Here is a 23,574-nt window from a genome sequence, read left to right on the forward strand (position 1 = left end):
GTTTGCTGGAATATTTGGCGCTCGCGCTGTCACAGGGCTCGTTGGTCTAGGGGTATGATTCCTGCTTAGGGTGCAGGAGGTCCCGGGTTCAAATCCCGGACGAGCCCTAGCGTTTTGTGCAAACTGGTCGCACGTCGGTGGCTGAGTCAGCGCAAAAAACTGCCCGTCAATGTAAAGCTAATTTCATATTTGCTCTAAGGAACTGACCCTCTGGTCCGACGTATGAAGGTGATTACCAAGGTTTCGGTACAGATCGTAGCAAATGCTTGTCGGTTTAAAGTGATGAAAAAGTGTTTCCGCCCGGGATCGAACCGGGGACCTTCTGCGTGTTAGGCAGACGTGATAACCGCTACACCACGGAAACTACTGCTTTCAGGCTTGCTTCACAGACAACTTGTAACAAGGTTGCCATCGTAACTTAAAAATTCAATAAATGCGGCACTTGCATGACGAAGGTACATGCAGCAGATCCACACATGACGTGGCTCACTGGAGTAGTATGCGACATAGGCAGGAAAATACTGTTCCCGCCCGGGATCGAACCGGGGACCTTCTGCGTGTGAAGCAGACGTGATAACCGCTACACTACGGAAACGACGGACACGCTCACTCCATCCTTGTACACTCGAAGGCGCCTCAGCCTTTCTTTGGCCCGCGCATGCACACACCATAGTTCTTTTGACAGCCTAAAACCCATCGCTGCCGAGGGCTCAACAAGTCTTCGGGGTGCTCGAGAGGGTGTCTGTCGTAGCATCCCGAACGAGATAGCGGCGTTTCGCGCAGTCGTTATTGCAAGTCACATTAGCAAAAACAATCACCTCCTTAGCAGCAGGCAGTGCGAGCCCAGCTGCAGCTTTACATGAAGATGCCAATAGCGCTGGGAGGCCGCCGACCGCGGGCCACGGCACCTCCGAGAACGGTGCTGCCCATGACCCATTGTGTCGCTACACAGTCTGTCGAAGAACAGCACTGCCGGCAGAGAGCACCTCCCCCATCCCGCCAGCCGCACCAGACTCGAAGAGCACCCTGGACGACTTCGAGGGACGCAGTTTGCTGGAATATTTGGCGCTCGCGCTGTCACAGGGCTCGTTGGTCTAGGGGTATGATTCCTGCTTAGGGTGCAGGAGGTCCCGGGTTCAAATCCCGGACGAGCCCTAGCGTTTTGTGCAAACTGGTCGCACGTCGGTGGCTGAGTCAGCGCAAAAAACTGCCCGTCAATGTAAAGCTAATTTCATATTTGCTCTAAGGAACTGACCCTCTGGTCCGACGTATGAAGGTGATCACCAAGGTTTCGGTACAGATCGTAGCAAATGCTTGTCGGTTTAAAGTGATGAAAAAGTGTTTCCGCCCGGGATCGAACCGGGGACCTTCTGCGTGTTAGGCAGACGTGATAACCGCTACACCACGGAAACTACTGCTTTCAGGCTTGCTTCACAGACAACTTGTAACAAGGTTGCCATCGTAACTTAAAAATTCAATAAATGCGGCACTTGCATGACGAAGGTACATGCAGCAGATCCACACATGACGTGGCTCACTGGAGTAGTATGCGACATAGGCAGGAAAATACTGTTCCCGCCCGGGATCGAACCGGGGACCTTCTGCGTGTGAAGCAGACGTGACAACCGCTACACTACGGAAACGACGGACACGCTCACTCCATCCTTGTACACTCGAAGGCGCCTCAGCCTTTCTTTGGCCCGCGCATGCACACACCATAGTTCTTTTGACAGCCTAATACCCATCGCTGCCGAGGGCTCAACAAGTCTTCGGGGTGCTCGAGAGGGTGTCTGTCGTAGCATCCCGAACGAGATAGCGGCGTTTCGCGCAGTCGTTATTGCAAGTCACATTAGCAAAAACAATCACCTCCTTAGCAGCAGGCAGTGCGAGCCCAGCTGCAGCTTTACATGAAGATGCCAATAGCGCTAGGAGGCCGCCGACCCCGGGCCACGGCACCTCCGAGAACGGTGCTGCCCATGACCCATTGTGTCGCTACACAGTCTGTCGAAGAACAGCACTGCCGGCAGAGAGCACCTCCCCCATCCCGCCAGCCGCACCAGACTCGAAGAGCACCCTGGACGACTTCGAGGGACGCAGTTTGCTGGAATATTTGGCGCTCGCGCTGTCACAGGGCTCGTTGGTCTAGCCCTACAACAAGTTCCGGGCGGAAGTAAACAAGTGAAAATGTTTACCAACCTGCCAGCTGCCGGCGGCAGTGCTGCGACAACGACACGACCGCGTCTCAAAGAATCCACAAAAACTTCGGGACCTCAAAACGCCCCACGACGAAGGCTCAATACACAGCCAAATCTCTCAGCTCCTCGCAACAAGGGAAATTCCACTTCCTCGCAAGCGGATGTAGTACCCCGAAATATTAGTTATGAAATTGTGAGGGAACGATCCGGTGATGACAACAGCAAAGAACTCGGCGAAGCCCACCCTCCACAGTAGTAATTCCGTTGGTACAAGGTTTGTTCCATGCTGTCACCTAAGGTTGCAAAGCTTCTTCGTGTTTTTTCTGTCCTTTTATCCGGTTATGGTTCGCAGCATTCACTGTGTCGTTTTTGCTACAACCGGCCTATGATTCGTAGTGTATCACTTGTTATGGTTTTTATTTCGCTTCCTGATCCAATAATCCTCTTATGGCTGCTCACATTATACCTTTTTAATTCTGCAGCCGGCACTCTTGGGCTCGATGCAATCGTTTTGTTATACTTTTACATCTCATTACCTATATGCTACAGGCCTATACTATCACCTCCCTTAATATCAATAGGATTACGTCAGAGTTAAAATTTGCTTTATTAAAAGAATTTTTGTTTGACTCTGGTACAGATATTGCCCTTTTACAAGAGGTTGCTACACGGCAAATTAACATTCCCGGCTATGTTGCAATAATCAATTTCGCTCCCGAATTCAGTGCTGGCACAGCGATTTTAGTCAGGGAAGGAATACCTCTAACCGATGTCGAAAAGTTAGACTCTGGACGGGGCATAGGCGTGAATATCATGGGCGTCAGTGTAATCAATCTGTATGCACCATCTGGAAGTACACGGCGCGCTGACAGATCGAAGTTTTTTAAGGAGGATATCATTTACTTATTGCGGAGAGACTCTCCAAACTTGATCATTGCAGGCGATTTTAATTGTGTATTGCACCGTAAAGATCAATCCCCCAATTTTAATTATTCCCCTGAATTAAACTTTCTTGTCTCCCAAATGAAACTGAGGGATGCATGGGAAGTTAAGTATCCCACGCTTGTGAAGTACACGCACATTTCACATAATTCCAGTAGCAGGATTGATAGAATCTATATGTCAAGTCACATAGTGAGGAATTTGCTACAAGTGGAAATCACTCCAGTCAGCTTCTCTGATCACTGTAGTGTGAGTGCCTGCATAAACTTAGACCGGCAACCAACTCACTGGTTTAGGAATCAGTGGAGCATGAATGTCGGCCTCTTAACGGACGACGAGCTCGAGGTTGAATTAAAGACAGCTTGGGAATTTTGCTTGCGCTCTGTACACAATTTTCCGAGTGTTTTGGAGTGGTGGACCCGCAAGGCGAAGCCCAAATTACGAAAAGTAATTATATCTTATAGTATAGAGAGATCTCGGGCAGTTCACCGTACAATGGAATTTTACTACATGGTCTTAAGGGATTTGTATGATCAGGCTGATGGCTCAGACAGGCGCTTGTCCGACATCAAGAAAATTAAAGCGACATTATTAAGCTTAAAGAGAAAACAACTGGAGGGTCTTAAACTTAAGTCAAAAGCCAGATCTGTTAGCGAGGACGAAACGGCTGCGTTATATCATCTGATTAAACATCGCAAGAACCGACGACGGACATTCATGGACGAACTTAGATTAGAAAACGGTACTGTCCTCACTGTGCAAAACGAGATAATCAGAGAAATCCACAGATATTACGGTGCCCTGTATGAGGCAGAAGCAACGCAAGAGCACGATTCGGATGAGTTATTTGCGTTTACAACTTCCACAATTACGGCCGACGACAACGCCAGCTTATTTTCGGCTTTTAGTCCAGATGAAGTCCTTGAAATAATTCGCTGCTCCCCTAAAAGTAAATCGCCGGGCCCTGATGGCCTTCCGGTCGAATTCTATCAACGATATTGGAGTATCATAGGTGATAAGTTGACACAAGCCGTTAACGACGTCCTGCGGGGAAAGTTTGTACCATCAGAACTTAAAGAATGTAAAATCGTGTTGATTCCTAAAAATAAGGGATGTAAAAAGATTAACAACTTCCGGCCGATTTCTCTTCTTAATTCAGATTATAAGATTATTGCGAGAGCTTTAAAAAATCGAATGATGCCGTTGACCACAAACATAATTGGGCAACAGCAAACTTGTGCTTATAGGCGATCAATATTTCAGACTATAGCACAATATAGAGATATCGTCGCTCTGTCGTCTGCCAGCACCATTAATTGCGGCCTCCTTTTTGTCGACTTTTATAAAGCATTTGATAGTGTCAGCCATAAATACCTCTTCGAAACGATGCGGAGGATGGGCTTCGGGCATGACTCCATCGCTGTCGTGCGCAATATGATCACTGGTCTGGTCGCCACGATCTCCGTCAACTGCCAGCTCACAAGACCAATTACCATCGCAAGGGGTGTCCCCCAAGGAAGCCCCCTTTCCATGTTGCTCTTTGTCATCTCCCTAGAACCATTGCTGCGGCTAGTACAAGAGCACATGACGGGTATAACGATCGCCGGGAAGAAAACTGCAGTTGGGGCATATGCTGATGATGTCGGCATCGTCGTGAGGACCAGGGATGATGTGATTCAACTGGAGGCAGACCTCAGAAGCTATTGTTCCGCTTCTGGCGCAAAAATGAATGAAACTAAAAGCAAATTTCTACGTATAAGGGGACTTGACGATGTCGGCCTAGAATGGGCTACCCATGTTACGGAACACAAATCTCTTGGGACGATACTGACGGTCCCTCCACAAAGGATGATAACGGCAAATTGGCGGGATGTCTCGTTCAAAGTCAAGGGTGCTTTAATAGATAACGTTTATCGCAGTATGGACCAAATTCAGAGGGTCAAATTTATAAATACATGTATCCTGTCGCGAGCATATTATGTGGCACAGGTCTTTCCAATCCCCACTGTCATAGCCAAACAGATAATGTGCAAGTTGACCAATTTTCTGTGGCGGGGGGAAATATTTCGAGTTGACGTGAAGACTGTGACCCTCGACCCTCTGCATGGCGGTATGGGTCTGACCGATCTGAACGCCAAAGCAATGGCTTTGTACATTAAAAGGATGACATCCTTAATCCAAAACTACTCTGACACCCTTACGGCAAAGTTGTTTGAGGCAGTCGCGCCGCAAAGCGTAGAACCGCCGATCAATGTGCAGACGATAGACTACCAGCTCTCCCACATCCGCACATATTATCTGGAAAAGAGCTACTTGAGCGAGGTCCTTCTCCAACATCGACCCTTAACTGCCAAGGACATTCTGGAGCACAGGAAACGATATGAGGGCAGGAACAAAATCGAACAAAAGCACGCTGGAGTCAATTGGGATGTCCTGTGGGCGAACATCAGCAGCAGTGTACTTCCGTCCCTGGTCAGGTCGACATGGTACAAAACGGTTAACAACATTATCAGCACAAATGAGCGCCTGCATGCGATTGGGCTAAGCGACACAGCCCATTGTCCAGATTGTCACCAAGTGGATACTGTTCCCCACAGATATACTTGCAGTCACCGCATGCGCAATTGGCAATGGGTTCGTCAAAAAGTCGCCCTTATAACTAGGACTTCTGAAAATAACATTGACAAGAAATTACTGCACAGACCAGACGTCAAATATTTCCCGCCAACTAAAAATAATGCCGTCATGTGGCTGTTGGGCCAATATACAAGTCATGTCTTCAATCGGCTGACGGGCGAAGATTACAGCGAGTTTCAGTTACACATGGAAACGGAATATATTAAAATTAGAAACTACGCGGATCACCGTCGCAAGTACGGTAATATGCTTCATATTGCATTCAATAGAACAGGTATTGGATAGCTGTTCGAGTTCTAAAACCTTCACCCGTTTATGTATCAACCGAATGATCTGGCTCCAATCCCATATTGATGCGTTCTAAAAAATAAAAAAAAAAAAAAAAAAAAATATATATATATATATATATATATATATATATATATATAAAAATAAAAAAATAAATAAATAAAAAATAAAAAAAACTCAGTGTTCCTTTCCCATCAATGTGAGTCATGACGGGTATGAGGGCGGCACCGTGGCCAGGCCTCGGATAAATTGACCCCTGCCCTCCTTGCCGCCATCTGCCTGCCCCGCTCGCTACACTATTCAAAAAAAAAAAAAAAAAAAAAAGGGGTTAAGGCGTCTAAAAAAAAAAAAAAAAAAAAAAAAAAAAAAAAAAAAAAGTGGTTAAGGCGTCTGACAAAAAAAAAAAAAAAAAAACAAAAAAGGGGTATGATTCCTGCTTAGGGTGCAGGAGGTCCCGGGTTCAAATCCCGGACGAGCCCTAGCGTTTTGTGCAAACTGGTCGCACGTCGGTGGCTGAGTCAGCGCAAAAAACTGCCCGTCAATGTAAAGCTAATTTCATATTTGCTCTAAGGAACTGACCCTCTGGTCCGACGTATGAAGGCGATTACCATGGTTTCGGTACAGATCGTAGCAAATGCTTGTCGGTTTAAAGTGATGAAAAAGTGTTTCCGCCCGGGATCGAACCGGGGACCTTCTGCGTGTTAGGCAGACGTGATAACCGCTACACCACGGAAACTACTGCTTTCAGGCTTGCTTCACAGACAACTTGTAACAAGGTTGCCATCGTAACTTAAAAATTCAATAAATGCGGCACTTGCATGACGAAGGTACATGCAGCAGATCCACACATGACGTGGCTCACTGGAGTAGTATGCGACATAGGCAGGAAAATACTGTTCCCGCCCGGGATCGAACCGGGGACCTTCTGCGTGTGAAGCAGACGTGACAACCGCTACACTACGGAAACGACGGACACGCTCACTCCATCCTTGTACACTCGAAGGCGCCTCAGCCTTTCTTTGGCCCGCGCATGCACACACCATAGTTCTTTTGACAGCCTAAAACCCATCGCTGCCGAGGGCTCAACAAGTCTTCGGGGTGCTCGAGAGGGTGTCTGTCGTAGCATCCCGAACGAGATAGCGGCGTTTCGCGCAGTCGTTATTGCAAGTCACATTAGCAAAAACAATCACCTCCTTAGCAGCAGGCAGTGCGAGCCCAGCTGCAGCTTTACATGAAGATGCCAATAGCGCTGGGAGGCCGCCGACCGCGGGCCACGGCACCTCCGAGAACGGTGCTGCCCATGACCCATTGTGTCGCTACACAGTCTGTCGAAGAACAGCACTGCCGGCAGAGAGCACCTCCCCCATCCCGCCAGCCGCACCAGACTCGAAGAGCACCCTGGACGACTTCGAGGGACGCAGTTTGCTGGAATATTTGGCGCTCGCGCTGTCACAGGGCTCGTTGGTCTAGGGGTATGATTCCTGCTTAGGGTGCAGGAGGTCCCGGGTTCAAATCCCGGACGAGCCCTAGCGTTTTGTGCAAACTGGTCGCACGTCGGTGGCTGAGTCAGCGCAAAAAACTGCCCGTCAATGTAAAGCTAATTTCATATTTGCTCTAAGGAACTGACCCTCTGGTCCGACGTATGAAGGTGATTACCAAGGTTTCGGTACAGATCGTAGCAAATGCTTGTCGGTTTAAAGTGATGAAAAAGTGTTTCCGCCCGGGATCGAACCGGGGACCTTCTGCGTGTTATGCAGACGTGATAACCGCTACACCACGGAAACTACTGCTTTCAGGCTTGCTTCACAGACAACTTGTAACAAGGTTGCCATCGTAACTTAAAAATTCAATAAATGCGGCACTTGCATGACGAAGGTACATGCAGCAGATCCACACATGACGTGGCTCACTGGAGTAGTATGCGACATAGGCAGGAAAATACTGTTCCCGCCCGGGATCGAACCGGGGACCTTCTGCGTGTGAAGCAGACGTGACAACCGCTACACTACGGAAACGACGGACACGCTCACTCCATCCTTGTACACTCGAAGGCGCCTCAGCCTTTCTTTGGCCCGCGCATGCACACACCATAGTTCTTTTGACAGCCTAAAACCCATCGCTGCCGAGGGCTCAACAAGTCTTCGGGGTGCTCGAGAGGGTGTCTGTCGTAGCATCCCGAACGAGATAGCGGCGTTTCGCGCAGTCGTTATTGCAAGTCACATTAGCAAAAACAATCACCTCCTTAGCAGCAGGCAGTGCGAGCCCAGCTGCAGCTTTACATGAAGATGCCAATAGCGCTGGGAGGCCGCCGACCGCGGGCCACGGCACCTCCGAGAACGGTGCTGCCCATGACCCATTGTGTCGCTACACAGTCTGTCGAAGAACAGCACTGCCGGCAGAGAGCACCTCCCCCATCCCGCCAGCCGCACCAGACTCGAAGAGCACCCTGGACGACTTCGAGGGACGCAGTTTGCTGGAATATTTGGCGCTCGCGCTGTCACAGGGCTCGTTGGTCTAGGGGTATGATTCCTGCTTAGGGTGCAGGAGGTCCCGGGTTCAAATCCCGGACGAGCCCTAGCGTTTTGTGCAAACTGGTCGCACGTCGGTGGCTGAGTCAGCGCAAAAAACTGCCCGTCAATGTAAAGCTAATTTCATATTTGCTCTAAGGAACTGACCCTCTGGTCCGACGTATGAAGGTGATTACCAAGGTTTCGGTACAGATCGTAGCAAATGCTTGTCGGTTTAAAGTGATGAAAAAGTGTTTCCGCCCGGGATCGAACCGGGGACCTTCTGCGTGTTAGGCAGACGTGATAACCGCTACACCACGGAAACTACTGCTTTCAGGCTTGCTTCACAGACAACTTGTAACAAGGTTGCCATCGTAACTTAAAAATTCAATAAATGCGGCACTTGCATGACGAAGGTACATGCAGCAGATCCACACATGACGTGGCTCACTGGAGTAGTATGCGACATAGGCAGGAAAATACTGTTCCCGCCCGGGATCGAACCGGGGACCTTCTGCGTGTGAAGCAGACGTGACAACCGCTACACTACGGAAACGACGGACACGCTCACTCCATCCTTGTACACTCGAAGGCGCCTCAGCCTTTCTTTGGCCCGCGCATGCACACACCATAGTTCTTTTGACAGCCTAATACCCATCGCTGCCGAGGGCTCAACAAGTCTTCGGGGTGCTCGAGAGGGTGTCTGTCGTAGCATCCCGAACGAGATAGCGGCGTTTCGCGCAGTCGTTATTGCAAGTCACATTAGCAAAAACAATCACCTCCTTAGCAGCAGGCAGTGCGAGCCCAGCTGCAGCTTTACATGAAGATGCCAATAGCGCTAGGAGGCCGCCGACCGCGGGCCACGGCACCTCCGAGAACGGTGCTGCCCATGACCCATTGTGTCGCTACACAGTCTGTCGAAGAACAGCACTGCCGGCAGAGAGCACCTCCCCCATCCCGCCAGCCGCACCAGACTCGAAGAGCACCCTGGACGACTTCGAGGGACGCAGTTTGCTGGAATATTTGGCGCTCGCGCTGTCACAGGGCTCGTTGGTCTAGGGGTATGATTCCTGCTTAGGGTGCAGGAGGTCCCGGGTTCAAATCCCGGACGAGCCCTAGCGTTTTGTGCAAACTGGTCGCACGTCGGTGGCTGAGTCAGCGCAAAAAACTGCCCGTCAATGTAAAGCTAATTTCATATTTGCTCTAAGGAACTGACCCTCTGGTCCGACATATGAAGGCGATTACCATGGTTTCGGTACAGATCGTAGCAAATGCTTGTCGGTTTAAAGTGATGAAAAAGTGTTTCCGCCCGGGATCGAACCGGGGACCTTCTGCGTGTTAGGCAGACGTGATAACCGCTACACCACGGAAACTACTGCTTTCAGGCTTGCTTCACAGACAACTTGTAACAAGGTTGCCATCGTAACTTAAAAATTCAATAAATGCGGCACTTGCATGACGAAGGTACATGCAGCAGATCCACACATGACGTGGCTCACTGGAGTAGTATGCGACATAGGCAGGAAAATACTGTTCCCGCCCGGGATCGAACCGGGGACCTTCTGCGTGTGAAGCAGACGTGACAACCGCTACACTACGGAAACGACGGACACGCTCACTCCATCCTTGTACACTCGAAGGCGCCTCAGCCTTTCTTTGGCCCGCGCATGCACACACCATAGTTCTTTTGACAGCCTAAAACCCATCGCTGCCGAGGGCTCAACAAGTCTTCGGGGTGCTCGAGAGGGTGTCTGTCGTAGCATCCCGAACGAGATAGCGGCGTTTCGCGCAGTCGTTATTGCAAGTCACATTAGCAAAAACAATCACCTCCTTAGCAGCAGGCAGTGCGAGCCCAGCTGCAGCTTTACATGAAGATGCCAATAGCGCTGGGAGGCCGCCGACCGCGGGCCACGGCACCTCCGAGAACGGTGCTGCCCATGACCCATTGTGTCGCTACACAGTCTGTCGAAGAACAGCACTGCCGGCAGAGAGCACCTCCCCCATCCCGCCAGCCGCACCAGACTCGAAGAGCACCCTGGACGACTTCGAGGGACGCAGTTTGCTGGAATATTTGGCGCTCGCGCTGTCACAGGGCTCGTTGGTCTGGGGGGTATGATTCCTGCTTAGGGTGCAGGAGGTCCCGGGTTCAAATCCCGGACGAGCCCTAGCGTTTTGTGCAAACTGGTCGCACGTCGGTGGCTGAGTCAGCGCAAAAAACTGCCCGTCAATGTAAAGCTAATTTCATATTTGCTCTAAGGAACTGACCCTCTGGTCCGACGTATGAAGGTGATTACCAAGGTTTCGGTACAGATCGTAGCAAATGCTTGTCGGTTTAAAGTGATGAAAAAGTGTTTCCGCCCGGGATCGAACCGGGGACCTTCTGCGTGTTATGCAGACGTGATAACCGCTACACCACGGAAACTACTGCTTTCAGGCTTGCTTCACAGACAACTTGTAACAAGGTTGCCATCGTAACTTAAAAATTCAATAAATGCGGCACTTGCATGACGAAGGTACATGCAGCAGATCCACACATGACGTGGCTCACTGGAGTAGTATGCGACATAGGCAGGAAAATACTGTTCCCGCCCGGGATCGAACCGGGGACCTTCTGCGTGTGAAGCAGACGTGACAACCGCTACACTACGGAAACGACGGACACGCTCACTCCATCCTTGTACACTCGAAGGCGCCTCAGCCTTTCTTTGGCCCGCGCATGCACACACCATAGTTCTTTTGACAGCCTAAAACCCATCGCTGCCGAGGGCTCAACAAGTCTTCGGGGTGCTCGAGAGGGTGTCTGTCGTAGCATCCCGAACGAGATAGCGGCGTTTCGCGCAGTCGTTATTGCAAGTCACATTAGCAAAAACAATCACCTCCTTAGCAGCAGGCAGTGCGAGCCCAGCTGCAGCTTTACATGAAGATGCCAATAGCGCTGGGAGGCCGCCGACCGCGGGCCACGGCACCTCCGAGAACGGTGCTGCCCATGACCCATTGTGTCGCTACACAGTCTGTCGAAGAACAGCACTGCCGGCAGAGAGCACCTCCCCCATCCCGCCAGCCGCACCAGACTCGAAGAGCACCCTGGACGACTTCGAGGGACGCAGTTTGCTGGAATATTTGGCGCTCGCGCTGTCACAGGGCTCGTTGGTCTAGGGGTATGATTCCTGCTTAGGGTGCAGGAGGTCCCGGGTTCAAATCCCGGACGAGCCCTAGCGTTTTGTGCAAACTGGTCGCACGTCGGTGGCTGAGTCAGCGCAAAAAACTGCCCGTCAATGTAAAGCTAATTTCATATTTGCTCTAAGGAACTGACCCTCTGGTCCGACGTATGAAGGTGATTACCAAGGTTTCGGTACAGATCGTAGCAAATGCTTGTCGGTTTAAAGTGATGAAAAAGTGTTTCCGCCCGGGATCGAACCGGGGACCTTCTGCGTGTTAGGCAGACGTGATAACCGCTACACCACGGAAACTACTGCTTTCAGGCTTGCTTCACAGACAACTTGTAACAAGGTTGCCATCGTAACTTAAAAATTCAATAAATGCGGCACTTGCATGACGAAGGTACATGCAGCAGATCCACACATGACGTGGCTCACTGGAGTAGTATGCGACATAGGCAGGAAAATACTGTTCCCGCCCGGGATCGAACCGGGGACCTTCTGCGTGTGAAGCAGACGTGACAACCGCTACACTACGGAAACGACGGACACGCTCACTCCATCCTTGTACACTCGAAGGCGCCTCAGCCTTTCTTTGGCCCGCGCATGCACACACCATAGTTCTTTTGACAGCCTAATACCCATCGCTGCCGAGGGCTCAACAAGTCTTCGGGGTGCTCGAGAGGGTGTCTGTCGTAGCATCCCGAACGAGATAGCGGCGTTTCGCGCAGTCGTTATTGCAAGTCACATTAGCAAAAACAATCACCTCCTTAGCAGCAGGCAGTGCGAGCCCAGCTGCAGCTTTACATGAAGATGCCAATAGCGCTAGGAGGCCGCCGACCGCGGGCCACGGCACCTCCGAGAACGGTGCTGCCCATGACCCATTGTGTCGCTACACAGTCTGTCGAAGAACAGCACTGCCGGCAGAGAGCACCTCCCCCATCCCGCCAGCCGCACCAGACTCGAAGAGCACCCTGGACGACTTCGAGGGACGCAGTTTGCTGGAATATTTGGCGCTCGCGCTGTCACAGGGCTCGTTGGTCTAGGGGTATGATTCCTGCTTATGGTGCAGGAGGTCCCGGGTTCAAATCCCGGACGAGCCCTAGCGTTTTGTGCAAACTGGTCGCACGTCGGTGGCTGAGTCAGCGCAAAAAACTGCCCGTCAATGTAAAGCTAATTTCATATTTGCTCTAAGGAACTGACCCTCTGGTCCGACGTATGAAGGCGATTACCATGGTTTCGGTACAGATCGTAGCAAATGCTTGTCGGTTTAAAGTGATGAAAAAGTGTTTCCGCCCGGGATCGAACCGGGGACCTTCTGCGTGTTAGGCAGACGTGATAACCGCTACACCACGGAAACTACTGCTTTCAGGCTTGCTTCACAGACAACTTGTAACAAGGTTGCCATCGTAACTTAAAAATTCAATAAATGCGGCACTTGCATGACGAAGGTACATGCAGCAGATCCACACATGACGTGGCTCACTGGAGTAGTATGCGACATAGGCAGGAAAATACTGTTCCCGCCCGGGATCGAACCGGGGACCTTCTGCGTGTGAAGCAGACGTGACAACCGCTACACTACGGAAACGACGGACACGCTCACTCCATCCTTGTACACTCGAAGGCGCCTCAGCCTTTCTTTGGCCCGCGCATGCACACACCATAGTTCTTTTGACAGCCTAAAACCCATCGCTGCCGAGGGCTCAACAAGTCTTCGGGGTGCTCGAGAGGGTGTCTGTCGTAGCATCCCGAACGAGATAGCGGCGTTTCGCGCAGTCGTTATTGCAAGTCACATTAGCAAAAACAATCACCTCCTTAGCAGCAGGCAGTGCGAGCCCAGCTGCAGCTTTACATGAAGATGCCAATAGCGCTGGGAGGCCGCCGACCGCGGGCCACGGCACCTCCGAGAACGGTGCTGCCCATGACCCATTGTGTCGCTACACAGTCTGTCGAAGAACAGCACTGCCGGCAGAGAGCACCTCCCCCATCCCGCCAGCCGCACCAGACTCGAAGAGCACCCTGGACGACTTCGAGGGACGCAGTTTGCTGGAATATTTGGCGCTCGCGCTGTCACAGGGCTCGTTGGTCTAGGGGTATGATTACTGCTTAGGGTGCAGGAGGTCCCGGGTTCAAATCCCGGACGAGCCCTAGCGTTTTGTGCAAACTGGTCGCACGTCGGTGGCTGAGTCAGCGCAAAAAACTGCCCGTCAATGTAAAGCTAATTTCATATTTGCTCTAAGGAACTGACCCTCTGGTCCGACGTATGAAGGTGATTACCAAGGTTTCGGTACAGATCGTAGCAAATGCTTGTCGGTTTAAAGTGATGAAAAAGTGTTTCCGCCCGGGATCGAACCGGGGACCTTCTGCGTGTTAGGCAGACGTGATAACCGCTACACCACGGAAACTACTGCTTTCAGGCTTGCTTCACAGACAACTTGTAACAAGGTTGCCATCGTAACTTAAAAATTCAATAAATGCGGCACTTGCATGACGAAGGTACATGCAGCAGATCCACACATGACGTGGCTCACTGGAGTAGTATGCGACATAGGCAGGAAAATACTGTTCCCGCCCGGGATCGAACCGGGGACCTTCTGCGTGTGAAGCAGACGTGACAACCGCTACACTACGGAAACGACGGACACGCTCACTCCATCCTTGTACACTCGAAGGCGCCTCAGCCTTTCTTTGGCCCGCGCATGCACACACCATAGTTCTTTTGACAGCCTAAAACCCATCGCTGCCGAGGGCTCAACAAGTCTTCGGGGTGCTCGAGAGGGTGTCTGTCGTAGCATCCCGAACGAGATAGCGGCGTTTCGCGCAGTCGTTATTGCAAGTCACATTAGCAAAAACAATCACCTCCTTAGCAGCAGGCAGTGCGAGCCCAGCTGCAGCTTTACATGAAGATGCCAATAGCGCTGGGAGGCCGCCGACCGCGGGCCACGGCACCTCCGAGAACGGTGCTGCCCATGACCCATTGTGTCGCTACACAGTCTGTCGAAGAACAGCACTGCCGGCAGAGAGCACCTCCCCCATCCCGCCAGCCGCACCAGACTCGAAGAGCACCCTGGACGACTTCGAGGGACGCAGTTTGCTGGAATATTTGGCGCTCGCGCTGTCACAGGGCTCGTTGGTCTAGGGGTATGATTCCTGCTTAGGGTGCAGGAGGTCCCGGGTTCAAATCCCGGACGAGCCCTAGCGTTTTGTGCAAACTGGTCGCACGTCGGTGGCTGAGTCAGCGCAAAAAACTGCCCGTCAATGTAAAGCTAATTTCATATTTGCTCTAAGGAACTGACCCTCTGGTCCGACGTATGAAGGTGATTACCAAGGTTTCGGTACAGATCGTAGCAAATGCTTGTCGGTTTAAAGTGATGAAAAAGTGTTTCCGCCCGGGATCGAACCGGGGACCTTCTGCGTGTTAGGCAGACGTGATAACCGCTACACCACGGAAACTACTGCTTTCAGGCTTGCTTCACAGACAACTTGTAACAAGGTTGCCATCGTAACTTAAAAATTCAATAAATGCGGCACTTGCATGACGAAGGTACATGCAGCAGATCCACACATGACGTGGCTCACTGGAGTAGTATGCGACATAGGCAGGAAAATACTGTTCCCGCCCGGGATCGAACCGGGGACCTTCTGCGTGTGAAGCAGACGTGACAACCGCTACACTACGGAAACGACGGACACGCTCACTCCATCCTTGTACACTCGAAGGCGCCTCAGCCTTTCTTTGGCCCGCGCATGCACACACCATAGTTCTTTTGACAGCCTAAAACCCATCGCTGCCGAGGGCTCAACAAGTCTTCGGGGTGCTCGAGAGGGTGTCTGTCGTAGCATCCCGAACGAGATAGCGGCGTTTCGCGCAGTCGTTATTGCAAGTCACATTAGCAAAAACAATCACCTCCTTAGCAGCAGGCAGTGCGAGCCCAGCTGCAGCTTTACATGAAGATGCCAATAGCGCTGGGAGGCCGCCGACCGCGGGCCACGGCACCTCCGAGAACGGTGCTGCCCATGACCCATTGTGTCGCTACACAGTCTGTCGAAGAACAGCACTGCCGGCAGAGAGCACCTCCCCCATCCCGCCAGCCGCACCAGACTCGAAGAGCACCCTGGACGACTTCGAGGGACGCAGTTTGCTGGAATATTTGGCGCTCGCGCTGTCACAGGGCTCGTTGGTCTACATTCCGGCTTTCGCTGTCGCCGCGGTCGGACGTGCTAGCTGGTTGCTCCGCGTCGTCGGTGACGTTGCCAGTGTTTACTGTTTGCCGTTGTGTGTTTCTGCGTTCCGAGTGATTCACGTGCATTGTACTTTTTTTTTTTTCTTTTTTTTGTGGTCGTCCTTTTCGTCAGCAACTTGCCGATCTTGTACGGGATTCGGGCTTGACCGGATTCCATACAGCCGCAGCGCCATGTCTACCACCATCCGGAAAAACACCCTGGTTTTTGGCTTTGACAAGGATACTCGCCGAGTTCAACCGACCGCCCTCGAGATTCATGACTGGCTAACCGAGGTAATAGGCATCACTTCTGATTCTGTGCACACCACCCAGCTAGATTCTGATCGTTATTGCGTGTTTGTCAAGTTTCTCAGTCCAGTAGCAGTTGATCGACTTCTTGAAAAAATCGGCAAACAAGTCCCTTTTGTTCATCGCGACGGCACCACTAGTATGGTTAATGTAACACGTGCCGATACCTCGATTCAGACAGTTCGAGTACTTAACTTGCCCATAGAGATTGACAATGCTAAAATTAAAGATGCACTTTCTAAGTTTGGTGAGGTTAAAGAAATTGTCAACGAAAAGTGGTCGTCTCGCTACAAATTACAATGTTTCAATGGGATTAGATCTGTGGACATGGAAGTAAAAATGAACATTCCTTCTCACATTACGGTTGATGGTTATAAGGCTCACATTATATATTCTGGTCAAGCCCCCACCTGCCATATCTGCAATGAACTAGGCCATCTTCGCCAGGACTGCCCCCGCCGAGTTTTTGTCTTAAAAAATAATCTCCAGCCGCGGCGTAGATTAACACTTAACGAGGTAATGGCAGTAGATACTTCTGGTTCTTCTGCACACCCTGATGTTGATGCTCCCCAAGCAATTACCTCCGAGACCCCGCCCATAACCGCTGATGCGTTTCCACCACTCGTAGGACGGCAAACTGCTGCGCCAGTTTGTCTTGAAAGTGAATCTCAGCAAAAGAAAAGGCCGCTGGAACGTAGTGATGAGCATTCCGATGAGGAAGTATCTCACACGACTCCTGCAGCCCGGAAACCAAAACCATCAATCGCGGAGGATTTAGTACCACATGATGTTATGCGGGTCGATTTTGAAGCCAGTGCGGATGGACTTGAGGGGATGTCGAATTCTGAGACGCCGGGTCATGAACAGGAACCTCCTATTTTGAGTGCCGCGCCCGAAGGACAACAGCCGCTACAACGCGCACACAGTGAGGAAGTGTTGTGTCAACAACGCGCTACAGCTGACGCCCTACAACAAGTTCCGGGCGGAAGTAAACAAGTGAAAATGTTTACCAACCTGCCAGCTGCCGGCGGCAGTGCTGCGACAACGACACGACCGCGTCTCAAAGAATCCACAAAAACTTCGGGACCTCAAAACGCCCCACGACGAAGGCTCAATACACAGCCAAATCTCTCAGCTCCTCGCAACAAGGGAAATTCCACTTCCTCGCAAGCGGATGTAGTACCCCGAAATATTAGTTATGAAATTGTGAGGGAACGATCCGGTGATGACAACAGCAAAGAACTCGGCGAAGCCCACCCTCCACAGTAGTAATTCCGTTGGTACAAGGTTTGTTCCATGCTGTCACCTAAGGTTGCAAAGCTTCTTCGTGTTTTTTCTGTCCTTTTATCCGGTTATGGTTCGCAGCATTCACTGTGTCGTTTTTGCTACAACCGGCCTATGATTCGTAGTGTATCACTTGTTATGGTTTTTATTTCGCTCCCTGATCCAATAATCCTCTTATGGCTGCTCACATTATACCTTTTTAATTCTGCAGCCGGCACTCTTGGGCTCGATGCAATCGTTTTGTTATACTTTTACATCTCATTACCTATATGCTACAGGCCTATACTATCACCTCCCTTAATATCAATAGGATTACGTCAGAGTTAAAATTTGCTTTATTAAAAGAATTTTTGTTTGACTCTGGTACAGATATTGCCCTTTTACAAGAGGTTGCTACACGGCAAATTAACATTCCCGGCTATGTTGCAATAATCAATTTCGCTCCCGAATTCAGTGCTGGCACAGCGATTTTAGTCAGGGAAGGAATACCTCTAACCGATGTCGAAAAGTTAGACTCTGGACGGGGCATAGGCGTGAATATCATGGGCGTCAGTGTAATCAATCTGTATGCACCATCTGGAAGTACACGGCGCGCTGACAGATCGAAGTTTTTTAAGGAGGATATCATTTACTTATTGCGGAGAGACTCTCCAAACTTGATCATTGCAGGCGATTTTAATTGTGTATTGCACCGTAAAGATCAATCCCCCAATTTTAATTATTCCCCTGAATTAAACTTTCTTGTCTCCCAAATGAAACTGAGGGACGCATGGGAAGTTAAGTATCCCACGCTTGTGAAATACACGCACATTTCACATAATTCCAGTAGCAGGATTGATAGAATCTATATGTCAAGTCACATAGTGAGGAATTTGCTACAAGTGGAAATCACTCCAGTCAGCTTCTCTGATCACTGTAGTGTGAGTGCCTGCATAAACTTAGACCGGCAACCAACTCACTGGTTTAGGAATCAGTGGAGCATGAATGTCGGCCTCTTAACAGACGACGAGCTCGAGGTTGAATTAAAGACAGCTTGGGAATTTTGCTTGCGCTCTGTACACAATTTTCCGAGTGTTTTGGAGTGGTGGACCCGCAAGGCGAAGCCCAAATTACGAAAAGTAATTATATCTTATAGTATAGAGAGATCTCGGGCAGTTCACCGTACAATGGAATTTTACTACATGGTCTTAAGGGATTTGTATGATCAGGCTGATGGCTCAGACAGGCGCTTGTCCGACATCAAGAAAATTAAAGCGACATTATTAAGCTTAAAGAGAAAACAACTGGAGGGTCTTAAACTTAAGTCAAAAGCCAGATCTGTTAGCGAGGACGAAACGGCTGCGTTATATCATCTGATTAAACATCGCAAGAACCGACGACGGATATTCATGGACGAACTTAGATTAGAAAACGGTACTGTCCTCACTGTGCAAAACGAGATAATCAGAGAAATCCACAGATATTACAGTGCCCTGTATGAGGCAGAAGCAACGCAAGAGCACGATTCGGATGAGTTATTTGCGTTTACAACTTCCACAATTACGGCCGACGACAACGCCAGCTTATTTTCGGCTTTTAGTCCAGATGAAGTCCTTGAAATAATTCGCTGCTCCCCTAAAAGTAAATCGCCGGGCCCTGATGGCCTTCCGGTCGAATTCTATCAACGATATTGGAGTATCATAGGTGATAAGTTGACACAAGCCGTTAACGACGTCCTGCGGGGAAAGTTTGTACCATCAGAACTTAAAGAATGTAAAATCGTGTTGATTCCTAAAAATAAGGGATGTAAAAAGATTAACAACTTCCGGCCGATTTCTCTTCTTAATTCAGATTATAAGATTATTGCGAGAGCTTTAAAAAATCGAATGATGCCGTTGACCACAAACATAATTGGGCAACAGCAAACTTGTGCTTATAGGCGATCAATATTTCAGACTATAGCACAATATAGAGATATCGTCGCTCTGTCGTCTGCCAGCACCATTAATTGCGGCCTCCTTTTTGTCGACTTTTATAAAGCATTTGATAGTGTCAGCCATAAATACCTCTTCGAAACGATGCGGAGGATGGGCTTCGGGCATGACTCCATCGCTGTCGTGCGCAATATGATCACTGGTCTGGTCGCCACGATCTCCGTCAACTGCCAGCTCACAAGACCAATTACCATCGCAAGGGGTGTCCCCCAAGGAAGCCCCCTTTCCATGTTGCTCTTTGTCATCTCCCTAGAACCATTGCTGCGGCTAGTACAAGAGCACATGACGGGTATAACGATCGCCGGGAAGAAAACTGCAGTTGGGGCATATGCTGATGATGTCGGCATCGTCGTGAGGACCAGGGATGATGTGATTCAACTGGAGGCAGACCTCAGAAGCTATTGTTCCGCTTCTGGCGCAAAAATGAATGAAACTAAAAGCAAATTTCTACGTATAAGGGGACTTGACGATGTCGGCCTAGAATGGGCTACCCATGTTACGGAACACAAATCTCTTGGGACGATACTGACGGTCCCTCCACAAAGGATGATAACGGCAAATTGGCGGGATGTCTCGTTCAAAGTCAAGGGTGCTTTAATAGATAACGTTTATCGCAGTATGGACCAAATTCAGAGGGTCAAATTTATAAATACATGTATCCTGTCGCGAGCATATTATGTGGCACAGGTCTTTCCAATCCCCACTGTCATAGCCAAACAGATAATGTGCAAGTTGACCAATTTTCTGTGGCGGGGGGAAATATTTCGAGTTGACGTGAAGACTGTGACCCTCGACCCTCTGCATGGCGGTATGGGTCTGACCGATCTGAACGCCAAAGCAATGGCTTTGTACATTAAAAGGATGACATCCTTAATCCAAAACTACTCTGACACCCTTACGGCAAAGTTGTTTGAGGCAGTCGCGCCGCAAAGCGTAGAACCGCCGATCAATGTGCAGACGATAGACTACCAGCTCTCCCACATCCGCACATATTATCTGGAAAAGAGCTACTTGAGCGAGGTCCTTATCCAACATCGACCCTTAACTGCCAAGGACATTCTGGAGCACAGGAAACGATATGAGGGCAGGAACAAAATCGAACAAAAGCACGCTGGAGTCAATTGGGATGTCCTGTGGGCGAACATCAGCAGCAGTGTACTTCCGTCCCTGGTCAGGTCGACATGGTACAAAACGGTTAACAACATTATCAGCACAAATGAGCGCCTGCATGCGATTGGGCTAAGCGACACAGCCCATTGTCCAGATTGTCACCAAGTGGATACTGTTCCCCACAGATATACTTGCAGTCACCGCATGCGCAATTGGCAATGGGTTCGTCAAAAAGTCGCCCTTATAACTAGGACTTCTGAAAATAACATTGACAAGAAATTACTGCACAGACCAGACGTCAAATATTTCCCGCCAACTAAAAATAATGCCGTCATGTGGCTGTTGGGCCAATATACAAGTCATGTCTTCAATCGGCTGACGGGCGAAGATTACAGCGAGTTTCAGTTACACATGGAAACGGAATATATTAAAATTAGAAACTACGCGGATCACCGTCGCAAGTACGGTAATATGCTTCATATTGCATTCAATAGAACAGGTATTGGATAGCTGTTCGAGTTCTAAAACCTTCACCCGTTTATGTATCAACCGAATGATCTGGCTCCAATCCCATATTGATGCGTTCTAAAAAAAAAAAAAAAAATATATATATATATATATATATAAAAATAAAAAAATAAATAAATAAAAAATAAAAAAAACTCAGTGTTCCTTTCCCATCAATGTGAGTCATGACGGGTATGAGGGCGGCACCGTGGCCAGGCCTCGGATAAATTGACCCCTGCCCTCCTTGCCGCCATCTGCCTGCCCCGCTCGCTACACTATTCAAAAAAAAAAAAAAAAAAAAATAAAAAAAAAAAAAAAGTGGTTAAGGCGTCTATTGCATAAAAAAAAAAAAAAAAAAAAAAAAAAAAAAAAAAAAGGGGTATGATTCCTGCTTAGGGTGCAGGAGGTCCCGGGTTCAAATCCCGGACGAGCCCTAGCGTTTTGTGCAAACTGGTCGCACGTCGGTGGCTGAGTCAGCGCAAAAAACTGCCCGTCAATGTAAAGCTAATTTCATATTTGCTCTAAGGAACTGACCCTCTGGTCCGACGTATGAAGGCGATTACCATGGTTTCGGTACAGATCGTAGCAAATGCTTGTCGGTTTAAAGTGATGAAAAAGTGTTTCCGCCCGGGATCGAACCGGGGACCTTCTGCGTGTTAGGCAGACGTGATAACCGCTACACCACGGAAACTACTGCTTTCAGGCTTGCTTCACAGACAACTTGTAACAAGGTTGCCATCGTAACTTAAAAATTCAATAAATGCGGCACTTGCATGACGAAGGTACATGCAGCAGATCCACACATGACGTGGCTCACTGGAGTAGTATGCGACATAGGCAGGAAAATACTGTTCCCGCCCGGGATCGAACCGGGGACCTTCTGCGTGTGAAGCAGACGTGACAACCGCTACACTACGGAAACGACGGACACGCTCACTCCATCCTTGTACACGCGAAGGCGCCTCAGCCTTTCTTTGGCCCGCGCATGCACACACCATAGTTCTTTTGACAGCCTAAAACCCATCGCTGCCGAGGGCTCAACAAGTCTTCGGGGTGCTCGAGAGGGTGTCTGTCGTAGCATCCCGAACGAGATAGCGGCGTTTCGCGCAGTCGTTATTGCAAGTCACATTAGCAAAAACAATCACCTCCTTAGCAGCAGGCAGTGCGAGCCCAGCTGCAGCTTTACATGAAGATGCCAATAGCGCTGGGAGGCCGCCGACCGCGGGCCACGGCACCTCCGAGAACGGTGCTGCCCATGACCCATTGTGTCGCTACACAGTCTGTCGAAGAACAGCACTGCCGGCAGAGAGCACCTCCCCCATCCCGCCAGCCGCACCAGACTCGAAGAGCACCCTGGACGACTTCGAGGGACGCAGTTTGCTGGAATATTTGGCGCTCGCGCTGTCACAGGGCTCGTTGGTCTAGGGGTATGATTCCTGCTTAGGGTGCAGGAGGTCCCGGGTTCAAATCCCGGACGAGCCCTAGCGTTTTGTGCAAACTGGTCGCACGTCGGTGGCTGAGTCAGCGCAAAAAACTGCCCGTCAATGTAAAGCTAATTTCATATTTGCTCTAAGGAACTGACCCTCTGGTCCGACGTATGAAGGTGATTACCAAGGTTTCGGTACAGATCGTAGCAAATGCTTGTCGGTTTAAAGTGATGAAAAAGTGTTTCCGCCCGGGATCGAACCGGGGACCTTCTGCGTGTTAGGCAGACGTGATAACCGCTACACCACGGAAACTACTGCTTTCAGGCTTGCTTCACAGACAACTTGTAACAAGGTTGCCATCGTAACTTAAAAATTCAATAAATGCGGCACTTGCATGACGAAGGTACATGCAGCAGATCCACACATGACGTGGCTCACTGGAGTAGTATGCGACATAGGCAGGAAAATACTGTTCCCGCCCGGGATCGAACCGGGGACCTTCTGCGTGTGAAGCAGACGTGACAACCGCTACACTACGGAAACGACGGACACGCTCACTCCATCCTTGTACACTCGAAGGCGCCTCAGCCTTTCTTTGGCCCGCGCATGCACACACCATAGTTCTTTTGACAGCCTAAAACCCATCGCTGCCGAGGGCTCAACAAGTCTTCGGGGTGCTCGAGAGGGTGTCTGTCGTAGCATCCCGAACGAGATAGCGGCGTTTCGCGCAGTCGTTATTGCAAGTCACATTAGCAAAAACAATCACCTCCTTAGCAGCAGGCAGTGCGAGCCCAGCTGCAGCTTTACATGAAGATGCCAATAGCGCTGGGAGGCCGCCGACCGCGGGCCACGGCACCTCCGAGAACGGTGCTGCCCATGACCCATTGTGTCGCTACACAGTCTGTCGAAGAACAGCACTGCCGGCAGAGAGCACCTCCCCCATCCCGCCAGCCGCACCAGACTCGAAGAGCACCCTGGACGACTTCGAGGGACGCAGTTTGCTGGAATATT

At 50.1% G+C, this 23,574-nt stretch overlaps 37 non-coding genes across 37 annotated transcripts; 11 read left to right on the forward strand and 26 right to left on the reverse strand.

The window, feature by feature from the left end:
* Window positions 1–35: 35 nt before the first annotated feature.
* Trnap-agg (transfer RNA proline (anticodon AGG)) lies at window positions 36–107 on the forward strand. The gene has a single exon. It is a non-coding gene; the product is annotated as a tRNA-Pro (tRNA).
* Window positions 108–291: 184 nt separating this feature from the next.
* Trnav-aac (transfer RNA valine (anticodon AAC)) lies at window positions 292–364 on the reverse strand. Its single transcript has one exon. It is a non-coding gene; the product is annotated as a tRNA-Val (tRNA).
* A 158-nt stretch (window positions 365–522) lies between these two features.
* Trnav-cac (transfer RNA valine (anticodon CAC)) lies at window positions 523–595 on the reverse strand. The gene has a single exon. It is a non-coding gene; the product is annotated as a tRNA-Val (tRNA).
* A 488-nt stretch (window positions 596–1,083) lies between these two features.
* On the forward strand, window positions 1,084–1,155 carry Trnap-agg (transfer RNA proline (anticodon AGG)). The gene has a single exon. It is a non-coding gene; the product is annotated as a tRNA-Pro (tRNA).
* Window positions 1,156–1,339: 184 nt separating this feature from the next.
* On the reverse strand, window positions 1,340–1,412 carry Trnav-aac (transfer RNA valine (anticodon AAC)). The gene has a single exon. It is a non-coding gene; the product is annotated as a tRNA-Val (tRNA).
* A 158-nt stretch (window positions 1,413–1,570) lies between these two features.
* Trnav-cac (transfer RNA valine (anticodon CAC)) lies at window positions 1,571–1,643 on the reverse strand. The gene has a single exon. It is a non-coding gene; the product is annotated as a tRNA-Val (tRNA).
* Window positions 1,644–6,725: 5,082 nt separating this feature from the next.
* On the reverse strand, window positions 6,726–6,798 carry Trnav-aac (transfer RNA valine (anticodon AAC)). The gene has a single exon. It is a non-coding gene; the product is annotated as a tRNA-Val (tRNA).
* A 158-nt stretch (window positions 6,799–6,956) lies between these two features.
* Window positions 6,957–7,029, reverse strand: Trnav-cac (transfer RNA valine (anticodon CAC)). Its single transcript has one exon. It is a non-coding gene; the product is annotated as a tRNA-Val (tRNA).
* A 488-nt stretch (window positions 7,030–7,517) lies between these two features.
* Trnap-agg (transfer RNA proline (anticodon AGG)) lies at window positions 7,518–7,589 on the forward strand. The gene has a single exon. It is a non-coding gene; the product is annotated as a tRNA-Pro (tRNA).
* A 184-nt stretch (window positions 7,590–7,773) lies between these two features.
* Window positions 7,774–7,846, reverse strand: Trnav-aac (transfer RNA valine (anticodon AAC)). The gene has a single exon. It is a non-coding gene; the product is annotated as a tRNA-Val (tRNA).
* Window positions 7,847–8,004: 158 nt separating this feature from the next.
* On the reverse strand, window positions 8,005–8,077 carry Trnav-cac (transfer RNA valine (anticodon CAC)). The gene has a single exon. It is a non-coding gene; the product is annotated as a tRNA-Val (tRNA).
* A 488-nt stretch (window positions 8,078–8,565) lies between these two features.
* On the forward strand, window positions 8,566–8,637 carry Trnap-agg (transfer RNA proline (anticodon AGG)). The gene has a single exon. It is a non-coding gene; the product is annotated as a tRNA-Pro (tRNA).
* A 184-nt stretch (window positions 8,638–8,821) lies between these two features.
* Window positions 8,822–8,894, reverse strand: Trnav-aac (transfer RNA valine (anticodon AAC)). Its single transcript has one exon. It is a non-coding gene; the product is annotated as a tRNA-Val (tRNA).
* A 158-nt stretch (window positions 8,895–9,052) lies between these two features.
* On the reverse strand, window positions 9,053–9,125 carry Trnav-cac (transfer RNA valine (anticodon CAC)). The gene has a single exon. It is a non-coding gene; the product is annotated as a tRNA-Val (tRNA).
* A 488-nt stretch (window positions 9,126–9,613) lies between these two features.
* Window positions 9,614–9,685, forward strand: Trnap-agg (transfer RNA proline (anticodon AGG)). The gene has a single exon. It is a non-coding gene; the product is annotated as a tRNA-Pro (tRNA).
* Window positions 9,686–9,869: 184 nt separating this feature from the next.
* On the reverse strand, window positions 9,870–9,942 carry Trnav-aac (transfer RNA valine (anticodon AAC)). Its single transcript has one exon. It is a non-coding gene; the product is annotated as a tRNA-Val (tRNA).
* A 158-nt stretch (window positions 9,943–10,100) lies between these two features.
* Window positions 10,101–10,173, reverse strand: Trnav-cac (transfer RNA valine (anticodon CAC)). The gene has a single exon. It is a non-coding gene; the product is annotated as a tRNA-Val (tRNA).
* A 488-nt stretch (window positions 10,174–10,661) lies between these two features.
* On the forward strand, window positions 10,662–10,734 carry Trnap-agg (transfer RNA proline (anticodon AGG)). Its single transcript has one exon. It is a non-coding gene; the product is annotated as a tRNA-Pro (tRNA).
* A 184-nt stretch (window positions 10,735–10,918) lies between these two features.
* Trnav-aac (transfer RNA valine (anticodon AAC)) lies at window positions 10,919–10,991 on the reverse strand. The gene has a single exon. It is a non-coding gene; the product is annotated as a tRNA-Val (tRNA).
* Window positions 10,992–11,149: 158 nt separating this feature from the next.
* Window positions 11,150–11,222, reverse strand: Trnav-cac (transfer RNA valine (anticodon CAC)). Its single transcript has one exon. It is a non-coding gene; the product is annotated as a tRNA-Val (tRNA).
* A 488-nt stretch (window positions 11,223–11,710) lies between these two features.
* Window positions 11,711–11,782, forward strand: Trnap-agg (transfer RNA proline (anticodon AGG)). Its single transcript has one exon. It is a non-coding gene; the product is annotated as a tRNA-Pro (tRNA).
* Window positions 11,783–11,966: 184 nt separating this feature from the next.
* Trnav-aac (transfer RNA valine (anticodon AAC)) lies at window positions 11,967–12,039 on the reverse strand. Its single transcript has one exon. It is a non-coding gene; the product is annotated as a tRNA-Val (tRNA).
* Window positions 12,040–12,197: 158 nt separating this feature from the next.
* Window positions 12,198–12,270, reverse strand: Trnav-cac (transfer RNA valine (anticodon CAC)). Its single transcript has one exon. It is a non-coding gene; the product is annotated as a tRNA-Val (tRNA).
* A 488-nt stretch (window positions 12,271–12,758) lies between these two features.
* Window positions 12,759–12,830, forward strand: Trnah-aug (transfer RNA histidin (anticodon AUG)). The gene has a single exon. It is a non-coding gene; the product is annotated as a tRNA-His (tRNA).
* A 184-nt stretch (window positions 12,831–13,014) lies between these two features.
* On the reverse strand, window positions 13,015–13,087 carry Trnav-aac (transfer RNA valine (anticodon AAC)). Its single transcript has one exon. It is a non-coding gene; the product is annotated as a tRNA-Val (tRNA).
* Window positions 13,088–13,245: 158 nt separating this feature from the next.
* Window positions 13,246–13,318, reverse strand: Trnav-cac (transfer RNA valine (anticodon CAC)). The gene has a single exon. It is a non-coding gene; the product is annotated as a tRNA-Val (tRNA).
* Window positions 13,319–13,806: 488 nt separating this feature from the next.
* Window positions 13,807–13,878, forward strand: Trnap-agg (transfer RNA proline (anticodon AGG)). Its single transcript has one exon. It is a non-coding gene; the product is annotated as a tRNA-Pro (tRNA).
* A 184-nt stretch (window positions 13,879–14,062) lies between these two features.
* On the reverse strand, window positions 14,063–14,135 carry Trnav-aac (transfer RNA valine (anticodon AAC)). Its single transcript has one exon. It is a non-coding gene; the product is annotated as a tRNA-Val (tRNA).
* Window positions 14,136–14,293: 158 nt separating this feature from the next.
* Trnav-cac (transfer RNA valine (anticodon CAC)) lies at window positions 14,294–14,366 on the reverse strand. Its single transcript has one exon. It is a non-coding gene; the product is annotated as a tRNA-Val (tRNA).
* Window positions 14,367–14,854: 488 nt separating this feature from the next.
* Window positions 14,855–14,926, forward strand: Trnap-agg (transfer RNA proline (anticodon AGG)). Its single transcript has one exon. It is a non-coding gene; the product is annotated as a tRNA-Pro (tRNA).
* Window positions 14,927–15,110: 184 nt separating this feature from the next.
* On the reverse strand, window positions 15,111–15,183 carry Trnav-aac (transfer RNA valine (anticodon AAC)). The gene has a single exon. It is a non-coding gene; the product is annotated as a tRNA-Val (tRNA).
* Window positions 15,184–15,341: 158 nt separating this feature from the next.
* Trnav-cac (transfer RNA valine (anticodon CAC)) lies at window positions 15,342–15,414 on the reverse strand. The gene has a single exon. It is a non-coding gene; the product is annotated as a tRNA-Val (tRNA).
* Window positions 15,415–21,754: 6,340 nt separating this feature from the next.
* Window positions 21,755–21,827, reverse strand: Trnav-aac (transfer RNA valine (anticodon AAC)). Its single transcript has one exon. It is a non-coding gene; the product is annotated as a tRNA-Val (tRNA).
* A 158-nt stretch (window positions 21,828–21,985) lies between these two features.
* On the reverse strand, window positions 21,986–22,058 carry Trnav-cac (transfer RNA valine (anticodon CAC)). The gene has a single exon. It is a non-coding gene; the product is annotated as a tRNA-Val (tRNA).
* A 488-nt stretch (window positions 22,059–22,546) lies between these two features.
* On the forward strand, window positions 22,547–22,618 carry Trnap-agg (transfer RNA proline (anticodon AGG)). Its single transcript has one exon. It is a non-coding gene; the product is annotated as a tRNA-Pro (tRNA).
* A 184-nt stretch (window positions 22,619–22,802) lies between these two features.
* On the reverse strand, window positions 22,803–22,875 carry Trnav-aac (transfer RNA valine (anticodon AAC)). Its single transcript has one exon. It is a non-coding gene; the product is annotated as a tRNA-Val (tRNA).
* Window positions 22,876–23,033: 158 nt separating this feature from the next.
* On the reverse strand, window positions 23,034–23,106 carry Trnav-cac (transfer RNA valine (anticodon CAC)). Its single transcript has one exon. It is a non-coding gene; the product is annotated as a tRNA-Val (tRNA).
* Window positions 23,107–23,574: the final 468 nt, after the last annotated feature.

The sequence above is a fragment of the Schistocerca nitens genome, chromosome 2, assembly GCF_023898315.1.
Source record: "Schistocerca nitens isolate TAMUIC-IGC-003100 chromosome 2, iqSchNite1.1, whole genome shotgun sequence".
Lineage (NCBI taxonomy): Eukaryota > Metazoa > Arthropoda > Insecta > Orthoptera > Acrididae > Schistocerca > Schistocerca nitens.